A 14,731-nucleotide genomic window follows, 5' to 3' on the forward strand; every position below is an offset into this window, starting at 1 on the left:
AGAATTGCATACATTTAACCTATCAGATTACTTGCTATCTTGGGGAGAGGGAGGTAAGAAAAGAAGGGAGAAAAATTTGGAACACAGTCTTACAAAAATTAATGTAGAAAAAAATTTTACATGCATTTGGAAAAATAAAATACTATTGAAAATTTTTTAAACCTTTAGATCTTTTATAGACAAACTGCTATGTAACCTTGTTACCTTCTTGTACTTATAAAGATGATTTTTTAATACCCAAGTGTAAGACTTTGTATTAATCGCTCTCTCTCTCTCTCTCTCTCTCTCTCTCTCTCTCTCTCTCTCTCTCTCTCTCTCTCTCTCTCTCTCTCTCCTCTTCCAGCTCAAAAATCCTATGATTTGAAATCTGAGATATGAGATTACTCTAGTAGTTAACTAATGTGTTTAGGTGAGGCAGATAAGGGTTATCACAGAGTTGCTGGGAGAACAAGGGGTTGTGAAAAGTGAAATGAAAGGGAGCTTACAAAGAGATGCTTACAAATGAGATTTGAAAAAAAAGCTTCCTTATCTCCCAAACCTGTTTCTATTTCTTAATTTTCTTGTTTCTCAATATTCTTCCAGTCACGCAGACTCAGCTTGTGCTAATTTTCAACTTCCTCACCTGCCAAAGCTGATCGATCAATGGCCAAGTCCTATAAGCATTACCTGTTCTCTTGCTCCTGTTCCCTCTTTGGACTGCATCCCCTTTCTCCCACAAATTCAGGTTTCATTGTTGTTATTGATCCTTTGTATTTGAAGAGGATCAATGACATCATGATGCTGGGATCCAGTTCAGCTATGGCTGATCAGTCACATAGGAGCTCAGAAGGCAATACCACAGGTTGAGCACAAATAGTCCATCTCACATTTTCCTTTGTGCTACTGCAATTCAGCTTTGCTCATAAAGCACAGCACCTTCTTTGATGTGAGTACACCATGTTAGGTGGTCCTGTGCCAATATCTCCCATGTCTCACCATTGATACTAAAGTTTTTCAGAAAAATCTTGAGAGTATCCTTGTCCTGCTTCTTCTGACTTGTGTGTAAAAATTTGTCTTGTGTAAGTTCTCCATTAATTAGTCTTCTAGGTTAATATATGCTTGCTATTTAGGCTACATGGACAGTTAATTAAGAGTTGTGCTCTCTGCAATAGAGTTTGAAAGTGAGAGAGAATCTTACTTTCAGGTATCTTAGCCTGCCAGGTGATCTTCGGAATCATCCTAAGACAATCCAAATGGAAGCAATTCGATTTTTTGGCATGAGGCTGGCAGACTGTCTCTTTCACAGGCATAAAACAATAAAGTAAGCACACCATTTCTGTAGACCTTCAATTTTGTACATAGACTATTTTCTCTCCCACATTTTCTTTCAGATCCTCCCAAACACTGAACTACCTGTGGCAATGTCTGAATCAACCTTATCATCTATGTGGCTTTCATTACTTATATTCTGGATAACTACCATATATTCCAACATCTCTCACCTCTTCCCCAAACAACACTGCTGTCCAAAACTCCTCATTGTCAACTGAATAAGGTCCAAGCTCCTTAGCTTAGCATTCAAGTACTTCCCCAAACTATCTCCACCCCACTTCTCTAATCACTCCCCTCCATGCACAATGTACTCCAACAAAACTTGTTCTACTTTCTGTCCCTTCTATTTACTCTTTCTTGCTTTATAAGCTTTATAAGCTCATCATCTTGCTTTTTTTTTTAGCTCATCCATTCAGAATCATAGAATATCAGAGCTAGCACTCACTATACAGAGAAACTATCTTTACACATATTAAATTAGAAAAGATGATTTTTAAAACAAACAAGCAAAGTTGGATAGAGTCTGATAAATTAATTAGGCAAACTAATATATATATATAATATTAAACATATTAAATAATATTATATATATATAAAATACAATGTTAACTTTAGAAATAAAAGAAAAAGAAATTGAAGAAATTAGAATAGGCAATGAGGAAACAAAACTATCTTTCTTTGAAGTAAATTTAGAGAACACTGGAGAATCAGATAAAAAATTATTTGAAATAACTAACAACTTTAACAAAGTTACAGGATTAACCCAAATAAATCATTGGCATTTCTATATATTACTTACAAAGCTCAGCAATAAGACATAGAAAGAAAAAATCCATTTAAAATAACTGTGGACAATAAAATATTTGGGAATCTACTTTTCAAGTGAAACCCAAGAGCATATAAACACAATTACAAAACGGTTTTCATAGAAATAAAATCAGATCTAAATAATAGGAAAAAATGTCAATTGCTCATGGGGAGATTGAGCTAACATAATAAGAATGACAATTCTCCCTAAATTAATTTACTTATTCAGTGCCATACCATCCAAACTACCAAAAATTATTTTATATTAGGTAGAAAAAATAATAACAAAATTCATTTGGAAGACCAAGAAGTCAAGAATATCAAGAAAATTAGTGAAAATGCAAAGAAAGATAGCCTAGCCATACCAGATCAAAACTATACTATAAAACAGCAATCATCAAAACTATCTGGTATTGTCTAGGAAATAGAATGATGGATCAGTGAAAAAGGTCGGTTATACAAGATACAGTAGTCAATGGCTATAATAATCTACTGCTTGATAAACCCAAAGACTCTATCTTCTGGGATAAGAAATCACTATTTGACAAAAATTGCTAGGAAAAATGGAAAAGAGTATGACAGAAACTAAACATTGATCAACATCTCACACCATATATCAAGATAAGATCAAAATGGTACATGATTTAGACATAAAAGGTAATACCATAAGCAAATTAGGAAAGCAAGGAATAGTTTACCTGTCAAATCTATGGAGAAGGGAAGAATTTATGACCAAACAGGATATAGAGAATAATGTGAAATGCAAAATTAATAATTTTGATGACATTAAATTAAAAAGGTTTTTCACAAACAAAGCCAACGCAACCAAGATTAGAAGGGAAGCAGAAAGATGGGAAACAATTTTTATAGGCAGTATTTCTGAAAAAGATCTAATTTCTCAAATATATAGAAAAATGAATCAAATTTATAAGAATACAAGTCATTCCCTAATGGATAAATGGTCAAAATGAACAGGCAGTTTTAAGATGAAGAAATTAAAGCTATCTATAGTCATATAAAATGCTCTAACACACTATTGATTAGAGAAAATAAATTAAAATAATTCTGAGGTACTACTTCATTATCACTAAAAGATTGGTTAATAAATCAGAAAATGAAAATGATAAATGATGGAAAAGATGTAGGAAAACTGGAACATTAATGCATTGTTAGTGGAATTGTGAACCATTGTTGTCAACCATTCTGTTGAGCAATTTGGAACTGTGACCAAAGGGCTATAAAACTGTTTATAGCAGCTTTTTTGTGGCAATAAAAAATTGGAAATCAAGGAAACACCCACCAATTGGGGAATGGCTAAACAAATTGTGCTATGTGACTGTAATAAAATATTATTGTGTTATAAGAAAAAATGAACTGGCAGATTAAAGAATAGCCTAGAAATGGAGTGAAAAGCCCATCCTTCAGCTTCTAGATGGCTTGCCAATTATCATGATAAAAATCTGCAATAAAGAAAAATTGATTCAGAAAAAAGAATGACCTGGAAAAACTTACATGAACTGATGCTTAAAGCAGAACCAAGAGAACATTGTACACAGTAACAGCAATATTGGGTGATAATCAATTTTGATAGACTTAGCTCATCTCAGCAATACAATGATCTAAGCCAATTCCAAAAGACTCATGATGGAAAATGCTAATGTAGATTGATTGAAACATACTATTTTCACTTTTTCTTTCTTTCTTATTTTTTTCTTTCCCTTTTGTTCTGATTCTTCTTTCACAACATGACTAACATGTAAATATATTTCACATGATTGTACATGTATAACCTATGTTAGATTTCTTGCCATCTTGGAGAGGGGGGAGGAAAAGGAAGGAAAGAGAAAAAAATTGTGGAACTCAAAATCTTATAAAATCTTAAATCCTATAAACTATTTTTACATATAATTAGAAAAAAGAAAACAGTAGCAAGTGGAAAAATATATATGATTTGTAGAAGTATGAATTGATTAAACTGTTCTGAAACATAATTTGGATCTATGAGAAAAATTATTCAAGTTTATTTATTTCAACAATCCCACTACTGGATATACTCAAAAGAGGTTAGTGACAAAAAAGAAATGTCCCACATACAATAAAATCACCATAGCAATACTTTATGTTGTAGCAAAAATAAATAGATAAATAACTGAAAATAAAGGCAGTCCCCATCAATGGGCAATAAGCTGAACAAACTGTGACGTGAATACACTGGAATATTATTGTGCCAAAAGAAGAGATAATCATGACAAATTTGGAAAAACATGGGAAGAATCTTGCAAACCAGTACAGAGTAAAGAAAACATATTCAACAGAACAATAGACATAATTTTTAAAAATGTACAAAAAAACCACACTAAAAGGAAACTGAAGTGAGAGTGATTATAATGAAGAATCTTGGTTCTCAGAAGTATATAACTTATATTGTGCTCCTAGTGGAAGAGTTGAAAATTGCAGGAACTGAATGTGACCAACACTCAAATAAATATAGGGAAAATTTTAAAACAAACAAGCAAAAGATATAAATTTTAAAAGAAAGGAAGGAAGAGAGACATGGAGAAAAAGAAAAAAGCAAGGAAGGGAGGGAGAAAAGAAAGAGAAGAAAAAGAGGAAGGAAGGAAGGAAGGAAGGAAGGAAGGAAGGAAGGAAGGAAGGAAGGAAGGAAGGGAAGGAAGGACAGAGGGAGGGAGGGAAGAAAGAAAGAAGGGAGGGAGGAAGAAAGGAAGGAAGACCTAAAAGTTTAAGTGGCTTGCCCAGAGTCACACAGGAGGCAAAGAAAAAAGTATGGATTCTAACCCAGGTTTTTGACTCTAATTCCAATATTTTCATCTGTACCACTCTGCCTGGAAAGCCCTACCTCTGAATTTTTCCTTTGTCCCCGATGTTTTCTCCCTTACTTGCCAATTGAAATTCTACTCATCCATTAAGTTTTCCCTGATTCTACCAAATACATATCATCTTTTCTTCCTCCAACTTTATATAACACATCATATGTTTTTGTTTTTATTATGTTTGAATCTATGTCATCATTATTGTATAGTCTTGAACATTTCTACATATACTATATTCTTCTATAGGTTTTGAGTTGCAAGAAAACAAGAAATATAGCTTTAATCTTTAAATTTCAGCTTTAAGCATATAAACATATTTGATATTTGATAAATGGTTATTGAATTGATGTAATCTTCTTCATGAAGTCCTTTGAATTCTTCCCAGGCAGAAATGGTCTCCCTATTCTAAATTAATTGTACTTTTATGTATCTCATTCATTTGCTATGTTCTATTTTATCTTGTTAAATATAAGGCAAGGGGGTGGTTAATATGACATTTTATTGTTCACAAAGTTCTTTATACACATTTTCTTATTAAGCCTCCCAACAACCCCTGGAAGCAGTTATTATTATTATTACAGTTATACTACCCTCTATGGGCTACTCCAACTCCTGCTCACATTGGCAGGACCCTAGAGGGCAGCTGACTTCTTCTTTAAAGGTTTTAAGGTTAACTTTGAAGGTCCTTGGAGTTTCTAATACTATAGGTTCTAAGCAGCCTTTTAGTACATTATTAATTAACCAGTATAATTTTGCTAACTTTTGGGAAAAGGATTTACTGAGAAGATATACTAAGAACAGTAGTTATCAATATAGCCACCTCCAAACTTGGGGCTCACTAGCCTTTAGCACTTACAGATTCCCTGGAAAGAATGGGCTTCAAATAGTAAACTAAAATGCAGTGGGATATAAATTTTAAAAGCATGCATAGCCAATCCATAACCTCCAAATTACTGATTTTGCAGGTCTTTTTTCTATCTTGATGAAGTCCTCATGAGACAAAGGAATATAATTTTAGGCACTTTGAGGAATATCCATGGAGAACCAGCTGAACAAACAAATGCAAATTCACTGGAATATTATTATACCATAAGAAATAATGGCCATAAGGAAAGACTTTTCTGAACCAATACAGAGCAAAGAAAACATAGTCAAAAGAGCAATTGACATACTTTCTAAATCAATGTAAAGAAAAACCAATACTAAAAGGAAAGTGAGAGTAATTGCAATGAAAAATTTTGGTTCTGCAGAAGAAAGGCTATGACTTGTAAATGCATCTCTAGTGAAATGATTGCAGGAGCTGAATGTAGTGAACACTGTGAAATCTCCCTATTGTCAGTAAGAGATGTTTAATTGTTTTTCTTTGTTCAGGGAGGGGAAAGTATATAAGGAAATGACTTAGAGGTAACTTTCTTTGGGGCTCTGAGTATCAGTCTCTTTCTAGAATCCATTTTTCACTTCTCTTCATCACAAGGGATCTAAATCCTTGAAGCTTTTACCATTTGGGGTGACTGTCTTTCTACATCATTTTGAAGATGCTTCTTCTGCAACTGGACACTATAATTGTCTCTAGCATACTCTACTATCAATTCTGCTTTTTTATGGGACCTTTGGTGCCTTCTCTAGTCTTAAAAAATTCAGAAGACCCTAAATCCTGGTCCATCTTTGGATAGACCGATTCCATCCTTAAATACTAGGTTGCCTAACATCAAGGAAGAAATAGGGATTTCATATGCTCATAGAAGTCCAGTGTAAGAATGAAACTTGATCTTATTCCCCTACCTATCAGTTTATAGCATTTTTATCTCACTTCTGCCAAAAAACAAAACAAAACAAAACAAAACAAAACAAAACCCCCAAACTACAGATTGGCTTCATTTCTTTTGTATTTGAAATTTATTCTAAATTATTGATTTTTCTAGTTCCCCAGCCAATTAGAAGACATCACACATCAAGCTCTCAATTACTCAAGAAACCAGCTACCCAAAGTTCCACATGTTGGATATACATTCAATTGTAAGAAGCATAGAAAAGCCCGGTAACTTTGAAAACAATGTGTAGGATTTAGGATAGGTTTTCAAGAAGTGGAAATTTATTGTTTTATATTGAATCTTCTCATGTTCTTCTGAATATGTGGAGATGTTCTTTTGCCTTTTCTATTCCCATATAATTGAATGCAAATATATCTGTATACATATGTACACACATATAAATGAACTTAAACATATACATATAGGTAAGACTACACCATGCATATTTTTATCTGCCACTTCTTCCTCTAGAAGAGAATAGTATCTTCTTTCATAGGTTCAAGTCTTTCCATGTTTTCCTAAATCAACGAACTCATCATTTCTTATAGCACAGCAATATTCCATCACAATCATATCCTATCTGAGAAACTGTGTATAAAAATCCTTTCCCGATTTCTGCTTTCCTTCTAATCTTGACTACATTGATTTTATTTAAAGAAGAAATTTTTAATTTAAAATAATCAAAATTGTCCATTTTACACTTCAACAAACTCTTGCCTTATAATATAGTTTAAGGTGTGCTACTGTTGAATCTCCTTACTTTACATTTTTTCCCTTGGTTTCTCTGAAATTATTGACCTTTTGCTTTTCAAAATGAATTTTGCTATTATTTTTTTCTAACTCAGTAAAATAATTTTTGAACCTCAATTTTTCCAGGATCCTGGATCTCAAGAATAATTCTGATGAGAGTACCTAGGATGGTGTAAGGTGAAGTGAGTCACAGAGACAAGATATTCTCCCCAAGCTCTGCTCTTGAGCACTGACCCATTCTTCAGGGTCTTTGGCACAGGTAGTCCATCCTCTCAGGAAAAATCAATGAGGTCAATGGGATTTGAAAATAGATAAGTCTTAGGAGAATTTTTTTATTATTATAGCTTTTTATTTACCAGATATATGCATGGGTAATTTTACAACCCTAACAATTGTCAAGCCTTTTGTTCCAATTTTTCCCCTCCTTCTCCCCACCTCCCCCAGATGGCAGGTTGACCAATACATGTTACATATGTTAAAGTATAAATTAAATACAATATATGTATACATGTCCAAATAGTTATTTTGCTGTACAAAAAGAATCAGACTTTGAAATAGTGTACAATTAGCCTGTGAAGGAAATAAAAAATGCAGGCAGACAAAAATAGAGGGATTGGGAATTCTATTTGGTGGTTCATAGTCATCTCCCAGAGTTCTTTCACTGGGCATAACTGGTTAAGTTCATTACTGCTCTATTGGAACTGATCTCATTGTTGAAGAGAGCAACATCCATCAGAATTGATCATCATGTATTGTTGTTGAAGTATATAATGATCTCCTGGTCTTGCTCATTTCACTCAGCATCAGTTCATGTGAGTCTCTCCAGGCCTTTCTGAAATCATCCTGCTGGTTATTTCTTACAGAACAATAATATACCATGATATTCATATACCACAATTTACCCAACCATTCTCCAATTGAGGGGCATCCACTCAGTTTCTAATTTCTGGCCACTACAAAGAGGCTGCCACAAACATAGGAGAAATTTTTTTTTCAGAATAAGACCAGAGATAAAACAACCCAGAGTAAGGGGCAGGGGTTTTCTTCAGAGTTTCTGCTATCTAATCATTCAAATATATGAGGTAGCAAATTGTAGTAGGAAAATTTCTGAAGCTGGAGTTGGAAAGCTTGAGTACAAATCTTGCTTCTTCTGCCCATTGTCATGTCACAAAATCAAGCCACTTAATTATACAGATCCTCTGTTTTTTCATCTGCAAAACGGCATCTTGGGAAAATGTACAGTGTCCCAAAATCTTAAAATAATTTAAATATTTTAAATATATTTTAAACCATGCTAAGACATTTGGGATATCCTGTATTTAATGCTGACAAGAGATCTTAGAAGTCATTTTATCCAACTCCCCTCATTTTGAACAAGAAGAAAGAGACTCAAGGAGATTGTGTCTTTGTAATATCATAATATCATAGCTCTATAATTGGAATGGACCTAACAGAATAACTAATCTAAGACGTATATTTTACAGTTGAAGAAACTGAGACATAGGGATGTTAAATGGCTTGTCCATGGACATGCAAGTAGTGAGGGCCAGAGGTAGGTTTGAACCAGAGCCAGTGCTCTCCTCATTCTACCATGCTTCCTTGGCCAGAGTCCTATATGCATGAGTCCTTCCAACCCCTCCCTTCCAGGATTGTTTTGAGAAAAGCCTTTAGCAAACTTTGCAGTAATAGAGAAATAAGAGTTGTTATTATTTCCAGACCCAAATTTCGGGAAATTAAGGGGTACAGTACTTTGACTGTGGTCTCCTCCAACAATAGTACTTTGGCTTATCATTTCTCATAGAACAATAATATATTCCATTATATTCATAAGCCATAACTCATTCAACCATTCCCCAACTAAGGGGCATCCACTCAATTTTCAGTTCTTTGTCACTACAAAAAGGGCTGCTACAAACATTTGTATGTGTGTTCTTTTCCCGTTTTAATTATCTCTTTGGGATACAGACCCAGTAGTGACACTGCTGCACCAAAGGCATGCAGTTTCATAACTCTTTGAGAATAGTTCCAAATTATAGAACACCTTCTTTACAACCCCTCAGTGAGCTGTTAAGTGGTGCAGGTATTATTATACTCATTTTACAGATGAGGAAACTGAGGGTCAAAAATATGCAGTGCCCTCCCCAGAGTCACTCAGCTAGTAATTATCAGAAATAGAACTGACTCCTCACTTCAAAACCAGTGAGCTTATCTTTCCTGCCCTTGGGGGTCATGATCAAGCAGAAGGCATATGACATAGGTTTCAATGGAGAAAAAATTCTGGATTAGAGCTAGATATGAATCTCACTTTTATGAGTTGAAGCAATAAAGCCCAATTCTACATATTCATTTTACTGGAGAGTCAAAAGGATCTGAGAATAAATGTAGGAAGTTACAATCAGACAGATTTGGATTCTAGTATGAGGGAAAGAAAAGCAGGGATCTTAGGAGGTAGTGAGCTTCTCCCAGTGAGGATTAGGAAAGCATAGGAGGGATTCCTACTCCAGGGAGAAATATAAACATGTAGTTCTGAGGGTATGAGGCTAGAAATGGCCTGTGAGGCCAGTTAGTCCATCTTCTCTTTTAGGTGATGAAAACCTGAAGTTCAAGATGGTGAAGGAAGTTGCCCAAGTTCCCCTAGCTCAAAGGCAGCTGAGCCAAAACCTGATCCTTGTTCCTCTGACTTCAAGTGTAAACACAGTATTGGGCACAGAGTAAATATATGTATCTAAGCTATCTGTCAATCCATTTATCTATCTATTTATGTATCAATCTATCCCCATCCATCCATCTCTCTATCCATTATCTATCATCTATTTATGCATCATTCTATACATCCATTTACCCATCTATCTATCCATTTATCCATCCATTCATCTATCCAACCATCTATTTTAACCATGTTAAAATGTTCTGTACAGGTTTTTTTAAGGAATATATATTCCATTATATTATATTTACCTATATTTACCATATATGTGTGTGTGCATATATACATGTGTATATACAGAGAGATGACAGAAAGAATAGACATAAACATATATATATGATAGATTATATCTATACATACACACAAGCACACACACACACACACACACACACACACACACACACATATATATATATATAATCCATATATATGGATGCTAGACATATCTTCTCCTGAGCCCCAGTTAAGATTTGTCCAGTTCCCTCTAAGGTCTACGTTTCTGTGATTCTGTGATGATGCTGGCTCCTCTATAGTAGAATTCACCAGCCTTGAGCAGGGAGTCAGGAGATCTGGATTCTTTCTGTCCCCAGCTCTGTCACTGGCTCAATGTGTGACTTTGAGCAAGTCCCTTGTAGCCTCTGGGTCTGTTTCTCATTTGTCAAAGTCCCCTTCCCTCCTGCCTCCCAGAGTAATGGTTTCTTTCCCCTCTTCTTTTACCCTCCTCTATTTTCTCTCTAAAAAGAGGATTCTTTTTCCTCCGGTGGAATATGGACATGATAATCTTTTGAAAGTACTTGAAAAAAGATATAGAACTGCTCTGAAAAAAGACCTTTTGTCAGCTGTAAAATGTCCTAGAAATGTGATTATTGTTATTATAGGAGTTTAAAGAAGGAAGAGGTTGGGGCTATTTAATGTCACCAGGAAAGTCTTCCTGGGAAAGGGGAGACAAGCCAAGACTTTAATGACAAAGAGGGGTTAGGTAGGTAAAAAAGGAAGGTATTTCAGGAAGGAAAATATTGTGAGAAAAGGTACAGTGACGAAAAGGACTCTCAGATGTGTAGAGAGCAAGGTGATTATAATTTGGGAACAGTAGGACAGACCCATGGCTGGGTCAGCCCCCGTGGCACATGCCCATGATCACAGCTATTTGGGAGGCTGAGGTTGCTGGATCTCTTGCGCTCTGGAGTTCTGAACTGTGGGAGGCTAAGCTGACCACAGTGACCCAGTGACCACACCAGTTTCAACTTATAGTGAGCCCTCAGGAAGTAAGTGGTACCAGGTCATCCAAGATGGGAAAAATGGCCCAGATCTGAAGCAGAGCAGCCCAAAGCCAATCATTTGTGGAAATAGCCAATGAATAGGCCCTCCACTTCTAGCCTGGGTGAGAGAGGAAAATCCAGCCTTAAAAAAAAAAAAAAAAAAAAAAAAAAGGCTATGTCTGTAAAGGTAGGTTGAGGGCAGAATGTGAAGGGCCTTGAGGGCCAAAATTGGGATCTTGTATTTGATCCTGCAGACAATGGGAGTTAGGTCTTTAAACAAAGGAGTGACCAGATGAAAGCAGAATTCTAGCTTAAGGGTGGAGATCAGCTGATAGAAATCTCCCAGCCTGCTCTCCTCCACTTTCACCTTAACAACACAAGCATATCTCTGAAACTGAGACCAGCAAGTCACCGCGCTGGAGCAGTGTGATATGATGGGAAGTATTACAGTCAAGAAATCAGGGAACTTGGATTCTAGGGCCGGCTATGTCACTAACTTACTGTGTGGCTCTGAATAATCACTTTTCCCTTTTGGGGCCTCAACATCCTCATCTGTCAATGGGGTTAACATGTCTTGAGTCCCTTTGAGCCTCTGGGTCCAAGATCTGCCTGGTTCTGGCTCTTTTGTTATCCCCTCCTCAAGGAGGGATATGGTGGTAGAATTGCAGACTGCCCTCTGAATTTCCTGGCATTTGTGGGTCTAATCAAGCCCCATTAATCCTTCCAAGTTTCAAAGCCCAGCACAGGAACCGCACAACTCCCCCGGCTTCTGCCGGGAATTGTGTGGCTGAATCCCAGGCAGGCCCTTTGAAAACCTAATTGGCGTCTTTGAATCTGGGGGCCTTTGATTTCACTTCCTGGTCTTTAATGGGCACAGTAGATTTAGCAGAAGAAAAAAAAAGTGAGAGAGAGGATGGATGTGATTCAGTACCAAGCATCCACCAACCTCTCTGAGAGGGAAGCGGTCCATGGAAGACAGCACTCAGAGAGGAAGGCTTCAGCTTTTCCCAGAATTCTCATCTTAAACAGGCTCAGCCTGGAAGGTTTTCTCTGCACAGTTAATGAAGAGGAAATGGATCCTATCTCTTGTCAGAAGAGGAAAAGTTTTAGAATTGGTGAAGAGATACACTGGGGAGAGAGGCTCGGAGGTAGAGGGCTACACTTGGAGATTCCAGTTCTTTTCATCCTGGACAAGTCGCTTCACCTCACTGGGCCTGTTTCCTCACCTGTAAGGTAGAGGCGTTGGGTTCCATGATCTAAGGACCCTTCCATCTCTAAACTTGTTATGTGCATATGTGTGTATACAAACCTAAGGTAAAAACAAAACAAAACAAAAAAACCTTCAAACTGACTAGCCAGAGAAATAAATAACTCCCTGTTGGGAGGGATTTTTTATGTAGTAGCTAGAACCCCCTCACATATGGCCTCCCAAGATTCAAGGCACTCTTTGTATCAGTGATCACTAGTAATGTTTATTACACTTACCAGATAATCAAAAAGACACATTAATTCAAAGCAAAAAATATTTAATCAAACCGCATAGCAAATTAATTGGGAATAATAATAGCAATAATGGTGCTTAATATGTGACAGGCATTGTGCTCAGAGCTTTACAATTATTATTTCCTTAGATTCTCACAACAGCCCTGACAGGCAAATGCTATTATGATCCACATTTTACAGATAAAGAAACTGAGGCAGAAAAACATTAAATTACTTGTCCGTGGTCATAGAGTTAGTGTCTGATACCAGATTTGAATTCGTATCTTCCTGACTCCAAGCCCAACATTGTCCTCTATGCAATCTAGAAATATTTACACCATCTTCTTCACCCTATCATACAAGTATGCATTGGTTATACTCTCCATAGGTTACCACAGAACCAATGGATGCATATTTATCCAACATGTGATCAGGGACCAAGCCTGGAGAGTGTACCCATGGGCCAGGAAAGGCAGGTGAAGGAACACATACTCTAGACCAGAGCACAGACCTAGAGGACCTAGGGGCAGATCGGGCAGAGGGCACAAGTGGCTGAACCAGTTCACAGCCCTAACTCTGATGATGTCATCACTCTGCTCTCTGCTAGGATGCTGCTCTCCACAAAGCACTGACATCTGTGCTGGATATAATGCCTTCTCTTTCCACAGAGTTACAACAGTCTCTATGCTTGTAAAGGTGCTCTCTGCTCTAGCAGTTAGGAAGCCTATGCCTTATAAAGGAAGGCTACCCCTTTTAGTGTGTAACTAAAGGCTATGAACCAACATTCCCTGTCAAATAGTTAACAAAAACTGGTCAGTTAATATGAAATCTTTTCTTTTTACCACTTTATTTCTGGTGTTGATAGCCCTTGGTTCAAGATAGTTATCTGATTTAGGGTTAGACTGTTCCTCATCTATAGTAAATCCTTAGTTATTGATCTATATTCCCCAAAAGGCATAATTGGAGATTCCCCTAAACAAAACTGCAAAAGAACTATATGGTATCTGGGATGAGAAGCTTCTTCTCACTTCCATGTTCCTCACTGATTGGCATGCAAATGATCTCTCTATTTTTGCATCAAACCTAAATGTTTATTTCTGTAACTTTCAACTCTTGTTTCTACTCCTATGCATACTTAGAGTGTACAAAGTGCTCTGCCACTAGTTCTATTTTTTAAATACATGGCCTTAGTTCTATTTTTTTTAAATCAAGAAGATAAAGGCTAACCCTATCTATATTATAATTTCTCAAATATTTGAAGACAGCTGTCACCTTACATAAGTATTCTCTTCTCCAAATTAAACATTCCCAAACCTCCTAAGGTCTTGAATGCATGTGTCTACAATAAACACAAATTAAATGAATATTTATTAAGCACCTACAGTACTGAGAAAGATAGAACTTTTAGATAAGAAACAATCCAGGCCCTGGCAACATTTAGTTCGGTAGGTGGATAAGACATTAACATAGATAATTGAAATACACAACATTACACGATTAATACTGTAGAGAGGCACAAAAAAGGTATTATATGAAGTCCAAAAGAATAGATCGATAGATTATAAGCAGGGATACACTGATAAATGTTTGATAACTGGTTCTCAGGGAATGAGAGGGTGGGGAGGAATGTATCTAGAATACATTTTAAAATTTATTAATATTTTTCCATCTCTTTCTTGTTAGACAATCAATAAAACAATGAACAATCCCTGATTTGTAGTAGCTGTGAATTTCCAAAAGGCAGGTAAGTGGACAAAATTCTGATTCTGGTAT

Source organism: Sminthopsis crassicaudata, chromosome 2 (assembly GCF_048593235.1).
Source record: "Sminthopsis crassicaudata isolate SCR6 chromosome 2, ASM4859323v1, whole genome shotgun sequence".
NCBI classification, from domain to species: Eukaryota; Metazoa; Chordata; class Mammalia; order Dasyuromorphia; family Dasyuridae; genus Sminthopsis; species Sminthopsis crassicaudata.